The following is a 19716-nucleotide window of genomic DNA, read 5'->3' as shown; positions in this document are numbered from 1 at the left end:
AAATTCTCAACACTCAGCGCGTACTTGTTTCTTTGTTCTTTATCCGGCTCGAAGGACCATAATTGTTGAGCGTAGACTGTTTTTCTTGAAGCTCGTACGCCGAAGACTGGAACGCGCTGACCGAAGTGAAGCTACCGCTGCCGATTACCTCAGAAATACCACCACCATGTTACCGGGTTAGTGTGAGGGTTAGTAAGAACACTTATTTTAGGGTTAATAAGATGTTAAGTGTAGAGGTGTTGTAGAAAGACTGACGAGGCTAGGTTGGGCAGTCATATTTATATGAGAGCGCGACCGCGCCCCGCCCACTGTGTCACGTGGGTGTGTTGTGCAGAGTCAGTATCCATTTATTGGCCAATCAGCTTACGCTATTTTACAAAGTTAGGGAATAGGTAATATTTATTGTGGGACATTGATTCTTATAACTATGCACAAAAAAGAAGTAAAACATATAAAAGTAAAAACATAAACACACGAAATGGAAATAAAACAGTTATCACACAAACAGAATATAAAACAGAATCGTCAATTATTTACACGTTATTTTATGCCTAGACCTACTTATACCTATTCGCGACAATACTGTTGAAACTTGGTAAGTAGATGTATTCTATGAACCGCATTAAGATTTTCACACAAAAATAGCAAAAGAACAATAAATTTTGGGGGTTCCCCATACTTGGAACTGAAACTCAATATTTTTTTTTTATCAAACCCATACGTGTGGGGTATCTATGATAGTTCTTCAAGAATGATATTGAGGTTTCTAATATCATTTTTTTCTAAACTGAATAGTTTGCGCGAGAGACCCTTCCAAAGTGGTAAAATGTGTGTCCCCCCCCCCCTGTACCTTCTAAAATAAGAGAATGATAAAACTGAAAAAAAATATATGATGTACATTACCATTCAAACTTCCACCGAAAATTGGTTTGAACGAGATCTAGTAAGTAGTTTTTTTTAATACGTCATAAATCGTAAACCGCAATTTACCTTTCACTCACGTTTCACATAAAAATACATTGTTAAAATTATGTAATGTACGGAACCCTCGGTGCGCGAGTCCGACTCGCACTTGGCCGGTTTTTTTAATGCCCTGGATGCCAAGCAAGCTATGATGGCGTCATCTCTGCAAACCTTTGACAGTTGCCAACCCCACTAAGTGAGTCTAAACCGTAAAATTATTTAATGTTAGTATGTCTCACAACAGTTTAAATTTGATATTATAATGAGTCAATAAATGAAGGAAAACTGTGAGGAATACAAAAACTGCCCCTAAAATCTCGAGCTAATGAGACAACCATTAAACTACATCATTAACGGCCAAATAAGACCCAAACTGCAGATCTCTATAATCATAATTGGGGCCTTGCCTTAGCCGGAGATAGGTCATTAAAAATTGACACAATGCCCGTGGTTAATAATAGAAGCGCCTGGCAAGTTTATGTCTTATACAGAGTGAGATATCCAATGGAATCACACAACACACACACAATGAAATCTAGTAGGTACTTACTTTATATGTCTAGTAAATGTTTAGTGTAATGTCAAGTTATATATAATTTAAGCATGTTAGAAAATCGGACTAAATTAAACTTTCCGAAGCATACGCATGTTTTTTATGATTTCTGTATGTTCAAAGCGAGCGGTTGACAGTTGGATCAGTGAAAAGAATATTTTGCAATTCGCGCCAGTGAAGAACACTCGTCATTTGGCAAGCATGTATGTATATTGGTATGGAAGATACACTAAAAAAACTACAAACTTATAGACCAACGGTACCTACCCTATGTAAAGAAGATGTAACGCCGCAGTGAAATACTCGTATGTAGGTAGGTATAGTTTAATATGCGTTGATTTGTTAGGTCTAGTAACTTTTAAGCACAGTGGAGTGGCTTTTTGATTTGTAAGTATTTCACTTATTTACTCGCAGTTTTGAAATTAAAAAAGCATCCTTAAAACAGAAATAGTAGTGGAATTAATTAATTAAGGAGCCAGCAAACTAAGCCCAACACTAAGATGACAACTTCATTTTACTCCTACTTGTATTTTAATTAATTGTCTTACTCCTAGAAACTTGTTTATGAGATAATTAGGTTCTATAACTTACAGATAATTTGGCAGTCAAGATCTCAGACGCTATTTCTTACTGTATAGGTATATGTTTTGTACGTCTTAAGTACCTACTTACATTACTTATTTACTTCATCGCCATAATTTATATAAACATCTGGCCTTGTTGTACTTAACTTTCATACATTACTTAATTAGGTTTCAAATACCTAATTGAATAATAAGAAAGAAACCTCTGCAAAAAATTCAATAACCTGAATACAAAGAGGATTAGTAAATTTTGTAGCCACAATGAATTCACTGCCATCTATCGACACACGATTAAAACTACAAATAAAAATATTGTTGCATAAATCTAATTTGTACTTTAATCTTTAGCTTTATATATGTGCAAATGCAGTAATTACATAGCTTAATAACGTAGGGTGTAGAGGCTTAAAACTGGTTTCAATATGTAATATTTTGAACTATGGCAATTAATGGAAAAAGTGCACAAGGCTGCCCCTGTCTCCCCTATACGCGCCTACACGCCTTCCAAAAACGAGCTTACAGGCACGTAAAAACGCTAATCTGAAACCGCCCTAAGAACCAGAAAAGGACATCTTTAAAATTGTACAGACACACAACGACATTATATCAGAAATTTCAATACAAAGTGAACTTTTTCATTGTTCTCAATTGTAGATTCATTTTTACATCTCTTCATAAAAAAAGAAATAACAAAAATTAGCTTCGTATGATTAAAACAAAACCGTAACCCCCGACGTGGCCGCCGTGTTTCTTTAAAAGAACTAGAATTCACAATATGGCAGGACTTTAGGATTAAAGCGGCAGCTAAACCTGAAAAAGCTGTAGGTATTTGCTGAGTAGCTTCTAAAGCTCTTTGTGAGCTTTTTCGCTGGCAGGGAAAAGTTTCGGAGTTTATTATTTGTATCATTCATAATTAAGACAAAATTATTGTGAGTGAAAGATGATACTTATATAATATGTGGCATTCCATGTCTAAAAGTGCCTCCGTGTGCATTAGGATTAGGACCCTTCTCTGTGGAAAGCCGCTTATATAGGTTATAGTACCTACCTATCAATATACCAATCTCCTTTTTGGAGTTTCATGTTTTTCATTATTCAAATAATATTTACCTACACCTGCGGCGGTATCATGGTCGCATTTTTATCACTTGTCATGTCATGCGGCACTTTCGCACTTACATACTTGTTAGAACGTGACAGGCATGATAACAGACGATAAAAAACCGACCATCTTAGTCCTACTGAACGCAGAATAGTCAAGTTACTTTTAGACCATAGTTGTGAGCTATTGGACTTATTGTTAGGTGGTTTTTCTCAAAGAGAGGCCTATGCTCAGCAGTGGCGATAAAAGGCTGATAAGATGATGGTTTTACGATACCTAATTGGTGAGACACTATCTGAAAATGTCAAGACGTCAATCTTCAGTCTTTTTTTCATGACAATTTGGGCACCCAAAACACTAATTTACCACCACTCTACCTCACAGAGAAGGATCTCTGTATGGTCTAAGTAGGAACTCAGACCATATAGAAAGTAAAAAATTACTATATTTGATAGAGAGGCAGATAAGGAAATGTCGAATTGCGATGTCCGCGATCGGCCCCCACCACGATATATATCGACGATCGACAAATAGAATTAATAAATATTGGCATTTCGCACAAATCATGTCACTGATATTTCGTGTCTGAATTGGTTACCTTCGTGACAAGCTACGCCGTGTAGGAACCGGTACAACCTTCATTGCTAATGCATAAATGTACATAATTGTCTCTTAGTTTTAAGACCAGATAATTTTTGTTTCTTCCTAAAACTTTTGTGTACAATAAATTATTTTTACTTTACTTTACTTTTTTACTTTTAAATAATATCCAAGTGCCAACTTGTACTCACAGTCGACGTTATTTATATATTTACAACTTTGAACCTTATTGCGTTGTCAAAAGGCTCAAAATGTATACTTACATTATTTTAATACAGATGTAGAATGTACATATTAGTATTAAGAAAGCTCATTTTCATTACGAGACTCGGTAAATACCTAATTCTTTGCCCTCCTGTTTCGTCTCACATACATTTGGGAATAAAGATAATTTGCTTATAAGATGCCTATTTTTACCTAATCTTGGAAATGGGGTAATTTGATAATTTAGAAAATGACAAATAGGTACTTATCTAATAAGAAGCAAATGATTATTTTGTCAACACAAACCTACATCAAGGTGTAACATATTGGATAGATAAGTACCATAATTATTGTTTTACACACTATTTATAAAATTCTGGGGCCACACTAACGGGAGATGCGTTAATTAACGCGTTAATTCAACGTCTTTCATATGCTGGGGTCACACTAACGGGAACCTCCGGAAAAAGCGCTAATTAACGCGTTAAAACGACGTTTTTATATGCTGGGGTCACACTAACGGGAAACTCCGGGAAACGCGTTAATTCGATGTTTTTCATATGCTGGGGCCACACTAATGAGAAACGCGTTAATTCGACGTTTTCATATGCTGGGGTCACACTAACGGGAAACTCCGGGAAACGCGTTAACTCGGCGTTTTTCATAAGGCCACACTGGGATTATGGCTATAATCAACGGCGTTTGCCGCCGTTAAGAAATTAAAAGTGATATCCACGTCATACCTGTCATTCTGTCGAGTCTACTGAATCCCCTGATATTATATAACCAACTACGTTCTGCCCGCATGGCACATGGAATTATTACGAATTGCCTGATCTTACGATCGGCCGCCGATCATGATAGGACTGAGCTGTCAACTCGTTTACGCTTGGCGAGCAACGAGAATAAGACCGCTGGATCACCGCAGATCTCCGATTCGACTCGCACGTCACGCGCCGACTGGCTCGTCACTGTGATGCTGTGTTTGGACGAAAACAGCGACTAGCTACTTTTAATCATAAGGCCTAATATACACTCTAAAATATAAAGTACCTTTGTTTCATTGCTTTCTCACATATAAGCGAAATTGATCGCAATTTACCGCACTACAAGGTTCAAATTGAATATATGAAACTTTTGTATGGTGGGCCTCACGAGGCTCACATAGCGATTTTTCACATAACTTGGGTTCGTCGTCTTCGTTGTTGTCGTCGTAGCAGACAGAGTTAAGGGCCCATCCATTACGGGCCCAGCCGCGCCTCTTCGCTTCGCGTTTGTGAGTTGTTCGCTTAAGGGGCCCACTGATTACCAGTCCGCCGGACGATATCAGCCTGTCAGTAAGAACAAAAATTTGACAGTTCCAAACAACTGACAGGCCGATATCGTCCGGCGGACTGGTAATCAGTGGGCCCCTTAAGCGAACAACTCACAAACGCGAAGCGAAGAAGCGCGGCGCGGCGCGGCGGGCCCACGGCGTTCGCATTAGCAACGAGATCGCCCACGTAGGACACGTTTCTATAGGTATCAAAGGATTGATTCACCTCGCGCCGCTTCGCTTCGCTTTGCGTTCGCGTGTTGTTCACCTACGTTGTACGCTGCGTAATACCGCAACAATTAAACAGATGCAAATGCCATCCGAACGTCGCCTTAACTCATATTTAGAAACTTTTCCCCTATTTTAGGCACTAAGGAGCGGGAAATACAAAATAGATGACCCGCGCGTGCTCAAGATATCATATCAATGAGAATATATACTGACCTGGCTGGCAAGGCTTACTGGCGCTAACAACTGGCATCGTTTGAATCAACCTTAAATGGAACTTATGGATCTATACGATTCAAGTAGGCAATGCTATACAATTCACAAACCTATCTTAATTCCTAACTATGGGGCCTCATTCCTATTCTCATATTATCCAACTATCTAACAATGTTGATTTTTCTTCTTTCTTCTAACCCTTTACATTGAAAATAAATAGACCATACCTACTGAATTAATTTGAATTTAATCATGGATTTTTATTTTATAATGGGCTGTCAAAAGGATAAAATATAAAATGTATTTTGAGACTGCGTCGACCGGTGCACGGTGGCGCCCTCGTTAGAGGAATTGTATTTTCTAATAAACCAGTTAATTTGTGTATAACTCAGTATAGTTTTATTTTGCTTATGTTTTGCTTTATCGCCTCCTAGCGACTCGCCCCGGCTTCGCACGGGTTAACAAATTATACACCTGAACCTTCCTCAAGAATCACTCTATTGATAGGTAAAAACCGCATTTAAATCCACTCAGTCGTTTTTGAGTTTATCGCGAACATACAGACAGACGCGGTGGGGGACTTTGTTTTATAACTTTTATAAGGTGTTAGTGAAACGGAAAAACGTGGCCACCATTTGCCGTTTAGTTTAAAAAGCGAAAAATAAGCAAAATAAAAAAAAAATACAAAAAAATACAAAAATCTTTATTTGTTTTAAACACAAATTGGCATGATTTAGGTGATGGAGCCGCCCGGTAAGCAAAAAATTGCCTGTGTCGGGAGGCACCGCTCTTCCCTAGGTTAAAGCAAACTATTTGTACAAATAAAAATTTAAAATCTAAAGATTAATTTCTAAAACTAAAACAACAAAAATGACCATTTAACTTACACTCAATTTTAACAAACATGATATTTAAATAAATAAAACTATACTGATTCATGCATACATTAATAAGTAAATCTTTTATTAAATCAGAATAACAGTAGGTACAAATGCCATTTCTAAACTAAACGATTAAGTACAAACAGTACATTAATTGGTTTTAAAAAATTTGATGTATATTTGTATAAATATTCGTGTACTTAATGTGTTAGAGTTTAAGTACTAACTCAGAAGCGATAACCTTTAAACTTTTGATAAATCTTTATGCCACTTGTATGAAATATATCACTAGCAGTTGGGTAACATTGCCCACCAATTTTGGTATTAAAGTTTACGAGTTGAGTTTGTTTACAAGTTTATAGATTATAATTTATAATTACATTTTTTTAATGGTGGTATGATACGTTATACGTTGATTTTAAGTGTTTTCTTTTTTCATTTTAACTCAATAAGGTATAGTTGTTAGCTTTCAATCTGGCCCCTAAGGGATAACTCTTTGTCTATTGTAAGTGAAACCGCACGATACTTAGGTACCTGCATAAAAAAATTATTGGGCTGTTTTAACCGGTTATTCAATTATCACTCTATGGAAATAGCAATAAGGTTCAAAATTAACAAACAGAAAAATAATTTGCGATATCTTGTGTGAGACAAAGGATCGGGGCCAGCTACAAATAGAATGACTATAAGTAGCCATATTTTAGTTAAACTAATTTGATCAATTCCGCCTTCCACATTCCACATCGCTTTATAGGGTCGGGTGTGTGTTATTTTCAGGATTTAATTAAAAGTATGCATAATTCCGACTTGCTAACACTGTGTTTTCAGATTACCAAGGGAGCTCGGCAAATATTTTTCTTCAGTCTCCTCATTTTCTATACTAGAGTGAGGCACACATTGTGGTCGGTCAGCGAAAAGGACGTTGAAGTTACCCATAATTTGGTAACTTCAACGTTTAAGCTAGATAATATTGTGTGAGTACGAATTTATTACCGCTTTTCCAATGTTTATATAACGTTAAGTACTTTGATATTGCAAACATAAAATACTTTCCTCCCTCAATTGGAGGGAGGGTAAGAGTTAAGAATACAATAATAGTCGTAAATGTAAATGTTAATGCTAATTCTTAAAAAACCGGCCAAGTGCGAGTCGAACTCGCGCACGAAGGGTTCCGTACCATTACGGAAAAATACAGCAAAAAAATCACGTTTGTTGTATGGGAGCCCCATTTAAATATTTATATTATTCTGTTTTTAGTATTTGTTGTTATAGCGGCAACAGAAATACATCATCTGTGAAAATTTCAACTGTCTAGCTATCACGGTTCATGAGATACAGCCTGGTGACAGACAGACAGACGGACAGACGGACAGCGGAGTCTTAGTAATAGGGTCCCGTTTTTACCCTTTGGGTACGGAACCCTAAAAAGGCTTGTTTCAAACTTATAAACCTCATTACTTTACGTTTTTTTTAAATATTTACGTAAAAGATTCTACTGAGAAAGGAATCTCATGTAAAACTTGCAATACTTTAAACGATTGCAATTTCAAAACGACGACTTCTATTTCTAAGAATATTTGCCATGTTGAACAGCTCGTACTGCTCAGTACCTACTTAGGCACTTAATTCGAAAAACATTTTGTTAAGACTATTTTCTGACCTTTAGTATAAATTGACCTTGTAATTCACAAAAACTGTATGTAACCAGAGACCATACAATCAAAGATACACACAATAAACTTTGTGAATTACATTTTTACTTTATTCTACAAAGCGAATTTGTTTCGTTAAGGCAAAGAACAGGGGCTTTATTCTCGATATGCATTTAATATCTAGCATTTAATGTCTATCTAAAGTTAGACCAAGATAAGTCTGCAACGATTTTGATAGCACACACAGTTAAGTGTTATTTTAACGTCAAATCTCTATGAAATTACGAAGTCATAAATATTAAATAACACTTGCTATCTTGGTATATTTCTACAAACCTTTTTTAATCTAGCAAAGTCCAAAAATATAAAGTGGTATTTAATTAGTATTTTCTGTTTCTGAATTGAGTCTCAACGAATATTTATATGGAGGATGAAGCTGAAAATATTACGAGAGATCAACTGCGCTTTGGGAGTAATTGAAGTGCAGCGAACATAAAGGGAACATTTTAGAAGAGCCCTCAGTTGTTGCCTTTTGCGTTTTCGACCACATTTTGAGTAGCAGGTGACTGTAAAGGAAAGGACAGTCGGCGATGAAAACTTTTATCAAAAATGATAACTTATATTATTATATGCATACTTTACAAGCTTTTACCTGTGTCCACAGGGCAGAAAAGTTTTGTTCTAAAATTGTGTGGTATACCTACAACACTCTTATTTCTTGAAGAAGCAAAATGTATCTACTCAAGCGGTCTCGGCAAGTAAATTTTATGTGGGATGAGGTGAAGCAATCTCGCCGAGTTTATTTAAAGAGTGCCTTTAATAAGTTGTTCGTATAACCTTGTCAGATTTAAAAATACGAGTAAATTTACTTTATAGGTAGACGCCTACGTGACGAAGTGTAGCGAAGCTACAATAAACGTCATGTTTCATTTATGGTAACACTTCCATACTAGTTTGTGCAGAGCTCGCTCAGTCCGTGTTCCGACTCAAGTCTGTAGTCAGCCCAAATTTAGAGCCGATATTAGAGGAACACAGGCCGAATACAGGTCAAAAGCAAAGATAACGAGGAATTGATTTAGAAATCTGGCTTGTTAGAGCTTTTAATATTATATCGTTTAAGATTTTACTATTTTTCAGCAGAAAGTTGTTCCATTGTACCGTTGAGGTTACAGGTTTGTTTTTAAGTCCTACAGTTGTTCCATTTTTGCTATCGAAAAAACGTGCTCAAGTAATAACGAGCCAAGAAAATAATAAATGTATATGTCGAAGTTTTCAATACTTCCCAGAAAGCACATGCAGTTAGAACGCGGACTAGACGCAAACGGCACGCGGCGCGGCGAGCGGCAAATCAAGTCCATTCATACATTGCGCAGCGCATTTGCGCTCGACCAAACGTATGAGCGGCCTTGATTTGCCGTTCGGCGGCGGCGCGCTGCGCCCCGCTTGCGTCCAGTCTGCGGCCTTAAGCTTGAAAAGCTGAATGCAATTGGTCGCACTTTCTTATCGGGCTCTATTCGTCGTCACTAAGAGTATATTCTTCTAAATACCGGCTCTCGATCCGACCTGATTGCCGACTTCAAGTAGCAGATTAGAAAGGATGTTTGCCGCAGTCCGTTAGATCTAAGTCTGATAAACCAGTTTATTAGTAGAAAAAGTAGCAAAATTAAACATTTGTATGGGAGATAACCCTTGGCATATCTACATTTTCAAATTTACCATCTTTTCGTGCCAACCAATAGTTTTCCAGACTATTATAACGTTACTCAGTGCTCAATGCTCAAATCATAGCTTTAGGTTCAAAAACCTTTTAAAAAACGATCACGATGGATTTTATACAAAAATGTTCGCTTCCGTTGCCTTTCTGATGTGGCTTATAATCGATTTTTTTATCCTTTCTAGAATGTTTCACATGCAGTAAAGCTTGAAAAGCCGAAATCAATTTGGTCGTACTTTTTCCGATCTTCCTCTATTCAGGCGTAACTATATTTCTAATATCGGCACTCAATCCGACCTGATTGCAGACTAGCAGTTTTGAAATGACTAGCAATGGCGAGGATGTTTGCCGCTTTCAAATCGAGCGAAAGCAATTTCAATTGCGTTTTTTTACTGGAATTGGAATGAAGAGGGGTATGAGTTATGAACGCGTAAATGTTTGTATTCACGCTTTACAAGAGTTAAGTTTTACTTACGTAAATAAGTAGGGATAAAGCTATTTCTTAGAATGAGATAATGATATTAATCTCTCATTCTGTAGTATAGCTGTGTCCCTACTTACGTAAGTAAAACTTACAAGTGTATCTTAGGACTTGGGTATAGGGAGCTGCAATTATGAATTTATTTATAATGTCATAATTTTAAAACTAACACGGGACTTAATCGCGTACAAACTTACGTTTATTTATGGCCTGACGTTTCGAACGTGACGTTACGTTTGTGGTCACAGGCAGACTGGCGAGGAATTGTATCAACATCTTCTTGCCGCGCGGGTTTTGCGAACTACCCGCACTTGATCTTGATTATTAACTTGTACGCTAGGGTTGTCACTTTGCCTACACACAACACTCACAAAAAATAAAGAGAGTTTTAAAATTATGAGTGAAAATCGTGTTAGTTTAAATCAGTATATTATTTATAATGTGTCCAACTATCCATGTAATTTATGTTACCATTGCTCTAAAAGTCTATGGATTAAAAAACCTCGGTTAAAATATTCGACGTTTTTATGGAGAAATTACCGTCACAGTTCTTGTTAAGACTGAATGTAAATGCTATGTCAGTCATACTTTTATGAAGAAATAATAACAGCAGAAGTGAATAGTGAGGGAGGCGATCGGGCGGTGAAATAAGCGTTTGAGGGAAAACCGACAGCACGCCGCCCGGTCGGGCGACCTAGGTATCGATGGGCGGATGTGGTGGACGCTGATCTGCGCGAGCTCCAGGTTTAAGACTGGTGAGAAACTGGACAGGACAGTCGTGTTGGAGGCCAAGACACACTTTGAGTCGCCACGCCAGAGGAGTAAGTGAGTAAGTAAGTAGAAGTGAATATGCTCGTGATATGCTCGTGATGCGTTATAAAGCGCGCAAATGTTTTGCGATAAATGCAGCTTAATTGAATGCATGCGAAAGTAAGAGCGTGTGCAGAACATTGTGACTAATTTTTTTTCTTAACAACTTTTGCTACTATCTGTTCAAATTTAATCTAAAACAAAATTTACTTCACGCGACAGAGATTTTGCAACTTTTACGACGCCGATAGCCAATAGCTCTAAAAAATAAGTAAAGAAGCCATCTCTAAGTTGCCAAGTTAGATTGACTTTGCAAGTTTGTGTTACTCTCAAATTAATCTTGTAAAGCTTATAGAGCGGCATAAAATCCTGGGAAGAAAGCCCATTAAAGGACAAATTAGGATTTTGATCAGATTGAGGACACTTTTGATCTTTTTAGTGTAAAGGTACTTATACCGTAACGATATTTGCATGATTGTTTAAATTACATGAAAAAAACTATGATCAGACTACGCACCAAAATCATCTAGTCAGACCAAGCTCTGACTCTGCAAGTGTTATTTTAAACGTCATCATTTCATAGGCGTTTCACGTTTTAAATAACACTTGTACAGTCTATGCAACAAAAAGGGATATGTCTCTGTAGAACACACCAGCCACCAGCCTATGTAGAACAATTAGACTAATAACAAATAATTTCGGAGTAGAACAGTAGATATTTATCTCTGCTTGGAAAAGTAATAGGGGGTGGCGGATATTATTGGCGCGTTCTTTCATCCGCTGCTATTGGTGTTGACTGTACTTAAATACTTTTGGAATATTTTTTGCTTTTATTAGGCCATGTTCAAATATTTATGGGACCTTGATCGACGCATAAATTCATTTAAAACGTCATAAGGTACTTACATTGTAAAAACGGGACCCTATTACTAAGACTCCGCTGTCCGTCTGTCCGTCTGTCCGCGCTTCTGTCCGTCTGTCTGTCTGTCACCAGGCTGTATCTCATGAACCGTGATAGCTAGACAGTTGAAATTTTCACAGATGATGTATTTCTGTTGCCGCTATAACAACAAATACTAAAAAGTACGGAACCCTCGGTGCGCGAGTCCGACTCGCACTTGGCCGGTTTTTTTTTTCTGAATATAGCCCAAGCAGGTAGTATCACGGGGCAATCAACGAAACTATACGACTCAAGTCCAATTATTCTTCGGACTTGTTAATTAGAAACATTTAAGCTCGTTGGGAAATTCCATTACGACCTTACTGAAGTTCATCTTGTCGAAAATTGCGATTTTCCGTCAAATGGCCGATTAGCATGCAAATTGCATATTAATTCCTGGAAAATGGTCGGCCATGGATTAAGTCTTGCGGATCAAAGCATATTCTTGACGATTAATAAGGGATTTGCTTCAGATATACTTAGGTACGTCTTGAGTTTTTAGTTCGGATGAAATAAAACCGTGTAATTTTTTTATATAAATGACTGTCTTGTGTCGGAGGCCAAGTCTCATTTTGGGTCGCTGAGCCAACGGAGTAAGTAAGTATAAATGACATATTTCAGTTTATAATTTATATGCCTATCGTTTAGTAGTGTGACTACTCAAAACACAAATCAAAATAATACTTGATAAAAATAATTCGATTTGTTCTCAAAGATGTGTAATCATAATCATAATCATTTTATTCATAAAACCAATTTACATGTCAAAAAATTTAAAATTACAATACAGTTAAAATATAAATTGAGATAAAACTTAAAATATATATCTAAACAATAAATATACAATTTGTATTAATAGATGGTAGGTAGCACCAATCTCTCTCGCTCGTATCCTGTGAGGGATTCGTATAGGAGGTGCAATTAGTGCAATCACTTAAGTACTGCTCGCCCTTAGAGTTGGTCAAAGACTTAGTCTTAATAATATGGCATATAGTCGAGAAATTTGGACCGGTTTCGCCGAGGCGAGGTGGCCTAGGGGTTCAAGGTGTTAGCCGATATAGTTAAAGACGCCGGTTCGAATCCGGCCTTCTCTACTGGAGGGCTTCGTCACATTTTCTCTAATATATGACATCTATTTGACATTTATTTCAGTTTATGTAATATATCGTGTATAATCAATTTAATATACATCTTAATGTAACCTTTACGGCGTTCGTGGATCGTGGTAACCAAAGACAATATTATTTTCAGTTCAGACTTCTAAAGAGTAAGATTGAGTGTATAATGCATATCTTTTGAGATTTCCCCGAAAATAAGAATATCAACTCCTGCAAATATATTTTTTTTACCGAGCGAAAGCAAAGGTTTCGGCTTGAGTAAAAACTAGACAAGTGCGAGTCGGACTCGCCCACCGAGGGTTCCGTACTTTTTAGTACTTGTTGTTGTAGCGGCAACAAAAATACAACAACTAGCAACACGGTTTATGAGATATAGCATGGTGACAGACAGACGGACAGACGGACAGACGGGCAGCGGAGTCTTAGTAATAGGGTCCCGTTTTTACCCTTTGGGTACGGAACCCTAAAAATGGTTTAGTAGTTCTCCTCTACAGTTCGTACTTCCTAACAGATTGTCCCATATACCTACAGATATTTTGGGCAATATGTACATTTTTTGGAAATTTGCAAAATACAGAGCAGCTCACACTGAGCTCAATCTAAAAAAACAAACGAAGACGCGGCTATTGTTAATGTACCCACATCAAATTGTATAAAAATATTTCCCATAATGTCAATACCCAGAGAGGAAACTTGGAACTACATTTTGTATGGAAAAGCCGATCTTCTCTACCTGTATAATACTTACTATTCTCTAAAGCGTGTAACATCCCAATATCTCGAGATTCAGTCACCTAGATTACTGTAACAAGGTTATAACTTGAGGTCTCGCATCTGCTTTGTGGCAGATTGCACTCAATCTCGCCGAAGTACCTTGTCAAAGTAACATTATTCAGATTAATTTGCCGTGTTACGAGTTGAAGATAGTGAAGTCCTTTATTAGATGTTGGATCTTGTGAACATAGTCTGAAATTTGATCTTTTAATAGTTCTCTATCCATACTAATATTATAAATGCGAAAGTGTGTCTGTCTGTCTGTTAAGTCTTTCCTAAAGAGGGTGAAAAAGGGGGTGAAATTGAGATAAATAATGAATTGCCTGATAATTGATGTAAGCAATTAAACATATTCTCAAATTGAATGATTGCCATTAAACTTTATCCGGGCGCTATTCTTGCGCTAGAATTTATTCCACGCAGACGAAGTCGTGGGCAAAAGCTAGTATTTTTATAATGAACTAACAGCGACATAAAATAGTAGAAATTAAATAAAATGGACCTAAAAAAATGACCGTACTAAATTGTTGCCATGTGTAAGCATTTTACGTCAAAAATGTGACAGTTACGTAGGAAGTGGCGCCCTCATTTAGTTTCTACTATTTCTTGTCGGACTATACTTAAAATCTGATTAAACTAACTCTGCACCGACTTGAATATGACAAAGTGAGCGAGTGGCATTATAAACATTAATGGCAATGATATTATAACTATAGAGTAAAAATACTTCCAACGTCACGGCAGCACACATTCACAATTTGTATTGTTTACATACACCTAAAAACTCAAAAGACGCTAATGAGACGGCATAATTTAAAGAACACCTAAGAAAAACGAGACGACTAGTGTTTGTCACTTGCGCATCATAGTAAAAGTCCAACGATTAAGAGCCAACTCTACAATCGTCACAAGTGTTTCAATTTATTTCTCTTAAAAATACATTATTCATGAGAAAAACGATATTTAAGATTCATAACATAAAATACACATATAAAAACATTTAGTGGGTACAGTCAGCAAAACTATTAGATTAGCACCCCTCAAAATACATATTTGTATAAGCTAATAGTTTTGTTGGCCGTACATTTTTATATCTTTTTAAAAACAAAGATTAGACGGACGCATGTTTTAGCAAACATCAAAGAAATACTATAAATAAATACGTAAGAGAGACATAAATACGTGAATACATTATTTATTTACTACTTAGGTATTTCTCTAAACGATACCTGTGTGGCAAGCGGCATGCGATATCTTAGAAATTGAGAAAAATGTGTGTATTAGCATTAATTTTGCAAACGAAGAGTTATGCCCTTATGGCAGACTTAAGCCACGCACTGGATTATCGTGAACCCGTGTGGGATAGGGTTGTCAGCTGTCACTGTGTAATTTGTTTAATTTTATTTTGGTGTTACACTTGTGTTACCTACATGTATTGTACCTACATTCAAGAAAAATTAAAAAAACAACTTTAATTTCACTTTAATAAAATGGAAGAAGTACCATTTAATTTAAACATTACCAGATAATTAAATAATCTATGAAAACTTCCCACACAATAAAAATTTGCTAACAACTCCCTTTGACAGCCAAAGACGCCTATACTGACGCGCGCGGCTACAGCCCAGGGACCCGCCCGGTGTCCCCTTCAATGGTTTTGGAAGGGGTATTTCGTAAGGCTTTGCTTACCAAAGCCGTTTGTTAACTAAAACCCTTTCATTTGGCTATTTAAGCGCTTCATAATATGGGCAAGCTGATACCCGTTCGATACCCCTTCCTATCCCTTTGAAGGGGTATCGATTATAAATTATACCGCCTACTCCATTTTCAAATTTCTCTTCGCAAAAATAGAATCAAATATTGTTTTTTTAAGTGAAGGACTGGGTGTCTAGCGCGTTGACAGCACAGGTGTCATATCTTTTTGAATTAGGAAGGGGATACCCTTTCATTTTCAACCCCTTCCAGAGCTAAGTTAAATGAACGGGTAAGCAATTCAAAGGAAAAGCCAATCGTTGGGGCTATTCGATAAACGAATAAGCCATTTTAAGGCTTTTTTCTGGGAAGGGGTGGAGGATGGGTCCCTACTAAAGTCCAATATCAACGTTGGTGCATTTCGATAAGATTCACAATGACGCGCCGCATGCGGTAGGCGTGACGTTAAACGGGTTATCGGCGAAATATTTTCTGCAACTTCTAATTAGCCTTAAAATAATCAAGGTTTCCCAGATTCCCTGAGCATGTAATGTGTTGTTCGACACACTGGCAACACAAAGTTTCAACAAGTACAAAAAGTGACAACCCTAGTCGTTTTCTCATTGTTACACCGTCACGTCACATTAGTCACGACGGTTACGTGACGCTGCGTCATAGAACGAGACACCTGAATTAAGCTGTCAGCACTGGATTAAAGTGTTACTAATTATGAAATGGAACGTAGGCACGTAGTTTCGAATGTTAAGCTACGATAATCTGATATATCTAACTCTCATTAAGTATAGTTGTTTACCATAATTGTTAGCTAAATATATTTGCACTGAAGTAAACATACAAAAGTTTCTACTTCAATATTTACAATTACTATAATGTAAGTCAAAGATCTTCAGCTCTGTAACTATGATCAGTCAGATATTAGAAGAAAAAAATATATAGCGCGATTTAGAACTTTGCCTTAATTAGAACAGCGCCAATATTCTATTACCTACTACACCTTAATACCATGGACTGTGTTATTTTAAGTATTCTGGCAAAAAATAATTCTTATTCTAAATATGTAAGTAATACTGAATAACTTTCACAAGCGACAGTAGACACACATTATAGACATTTGACATAATGTTTACTGCGCTGCTATTTTCGAAAGACCATAATATCTCAAGAATACATAGAAGAGAAGTAAGCACAATTTAAAACTGTTATTGACAATTCTATCACAATTTTGTTCACACAATATTCCTTGCACCAACAAATCTTCTAGCAAAAGGTACACCTGAGACATGGGAACGTTACTTTCCCGAAGTAGTATCTCGTCCGCTTTTACATATAAAACTAACCTTTAAACTAATGAGATATGGTTGTGATTCCAATGAGGTGTTTGTTGAAAATTGGAGTTTTAGAATATTTGTATACATATTTGTTATTGAGTATCTTAACTTTGATTACTACTTTAAGAAAGTCAGTTCACGTCTCCATAGGATAACAAGACAAGGGTTGGAGGTTGGAGATATGTGATTCGCCTTAAAGGTTTTTTTGCAGTTTTTTGCATGACAATAAGAGGGTTATCTTTACTCTTACTTTCTATGATTTATTTATAAAAGCACATACCTATAGTGTCGGGCGGACGGCAAAGCAATATTTTAAATTTTTGCGCCGTGCGGCGTTCAGCGTCGAGGCGGCCAGTTTTCGATAATAAAAATCGCCATTTTCGCCTCCATTTCGAGGCATGTAAGCAAGTTCATCGTACGACCTGTCTGGCCTAGTGGGTAGTGAGAATGCCTGCGAAGCCGATGGTCCCGGGTTCGAAACGAGAAAATGTAAGATTGTTCCCAAAAATATTTATTTATCTATTTTTATTTTGCAATGTGGGGTTCCTATATCCAGCATTTTTCGACGTTGCAATGAAAATAACTATATGTGCCATTCTCCACCAAAAGGGTACTTATTGTCGGTTGTCAATAAGGCGCTATTTCCATATAGCTTCAATTTGAAATCAACCTTATCGACTAGCGACAATGTGGTACCTTTTGGTTGAAAACGTCACATATAAAGCTTACTGTATTCATTTAAAGGTAAGGTAAAATACAGTTCCTACAGTTTGAGCTCGTTCCGTGGCGTATTTATTTGCTGGGTTCAGTTTGTTTGGTTTTGGGGCAGAGACCAGTTAATATAAAAAGACTGGGAGTCTTATTACTGCTGTACATAAGCGAAGCTGCGATACTTAACATTTTCTGAGGCGTTTTGACGCTAAACACTCCTAAAGCAATCCTTATAACCATGCGAACATTATATTTCGACGGAGAAGTTTTTTTAGTTCTTCGGCACTTTTTTATGTTAATTCTTCAATTTCTTAAAGACGGCCGATTAGTTTTTTTTTTGCTAATAATTGCTAGAATTTTCACTAATTTGTCTCATTGCCATCAAGTAAGGATCTGATGATGTAATTCTGCAGAAATCAAGAGAACTCTACAATTATTATATTATTGAGCACACCCATAGTGATTAGGGAGTGGAGGTAATGGCGACCAAATGAAAGCAGGGCTTCTGGCGGCGCTGGTCACGTGACTACATCGGAACGCTGCAGGAACGCACGAAGTGGAGGAGCGCGCGCGGCCCAAGCCTCGCAGTCGACACCGTCGTCCTGGTACGAGACGAGCGCCTGCCGCCCTGCCGGTGGAGGCTGGGCAAGATCGTCGCGACGCAGCCGGGCCGGGATGGCGCCACCAGGGTGGCCGTCATCCGAACCGCCAGAGGGGACATTCAACGCGCGTTCAATAACATTTGTCCATTACCTACTTCGGGTGAAGTTATATAAGTAGTAAATACCTACCAACAGTACCAACCTACTGTAAAGTTCAAATAATAAATAAAAATACGGTGTAAAACGTAGGTAAAAAGACTATTAAACTATATGGGGCTGAAATACTGCTAAATGGCACGCCTACAGCCAGCATCAATAATAGAATAGAATAGAAATAATTTATTCATTAGCACACACAAATAGAAAGTTATACAAAACAGAGAAACATAAATAAAAATAAAAAGTGCCACGAAATGGTCTCACCTCAGCATGTTGCTGGCGACTTCCAGCGCTGATCATCCGGTGAGACCATCCGGTGAAACAATCACGACAGGTAACAAGAAAAACAACAAAATTAATATATAATATAACATACAAAAGACAGAGACAGAGATAAGTTAAAAATACATATTACAACAGACACTATTATTATGTACAGCTGTTATATCCGGCCGAACTCAGCTTGGCCGTACATTATGCCTAAGATTATAACTAGCGCCATGCGGCAGATACGCAAAATAATCGCGTATGAAACAATGCGCTAAAAGTATCAGCCACTCTCGAATAATTTTCCAAATAGAGATATATCTTGACAGTTTCAAAAGTATCTGATACAGTTTAATTGTTATATCATAGAGTAACTTATACTAGAGCGGTACTGTCATAGTAAATTTTGTAACCCCAGTAAATTCACTGCCATCTGTCGACACACTTTAAAACTAAAAATGAAGATTTATAAAAATACGATAGAATGTATTTACATATAGATAAATGATTTTTTTTATTTGCATTAATTATTTTTATGATTTTGACCCATAATCTTTCACTGATATGCGTTAAAATTGTTAAATAACAAACGAAACCGTCAACGCCATCTATACGACTGTAGGCCAAAACTAGTAGCGCCCTCTGAACGAGAATCAAATTTTCTTGATTTTCGAGGCACGTTTTTTCCTTAGACTGTATCCATCTATTACGGAGTTATATCTATCTTTGGTTATATGTAGAGACATAATATCCATTTTTTAAGCTATCAGAGAATGAGACACTGAAGTATTTTGACTCATA

The 19716-nt window shown here is 37.1% G+C and overlaps 1 long non-coding RNA gene across 1 annotated transcript in view; it reads right to left on the bottom strand.

Moving 5' to 3' along the window:
* LOC134745964 (uncharacterized) overlaps positions 1–3330 on the bottom strand; it is a 123942-nt gene extending 120612 nt beyond the window's left edge. Inside the window, exon 1 of the long non-coding RNA XR_010128209.1 lies at positions 3217–3330. This is a non-coding gene — a long non-coding RNA (uncharacterized LOC134745964). The remainder of the gene's footprint in view (positions 1–3216) is intronic.
* Positions 3331–19716: the final 16386 nt, after the last annotated feature.

The sequence above is a fragment of the Cydia strobilella genome, chromosome 12, assembly GCF_947568885.1.
Source record: "Cydia strobilella chromosome 12, ilCydStro3.1, whole genome shotgun sequence".
NCBI lineage: Eukaryota > Metazoa > Arthropoda > Insecta > Lepidoptera > Tortricidae > Cydia > Cydia strobilella.
Note: the sequence above shows the minus strand (reverse complement) of the source record. Positions and strands in the feature narration are given on the sequence as shown.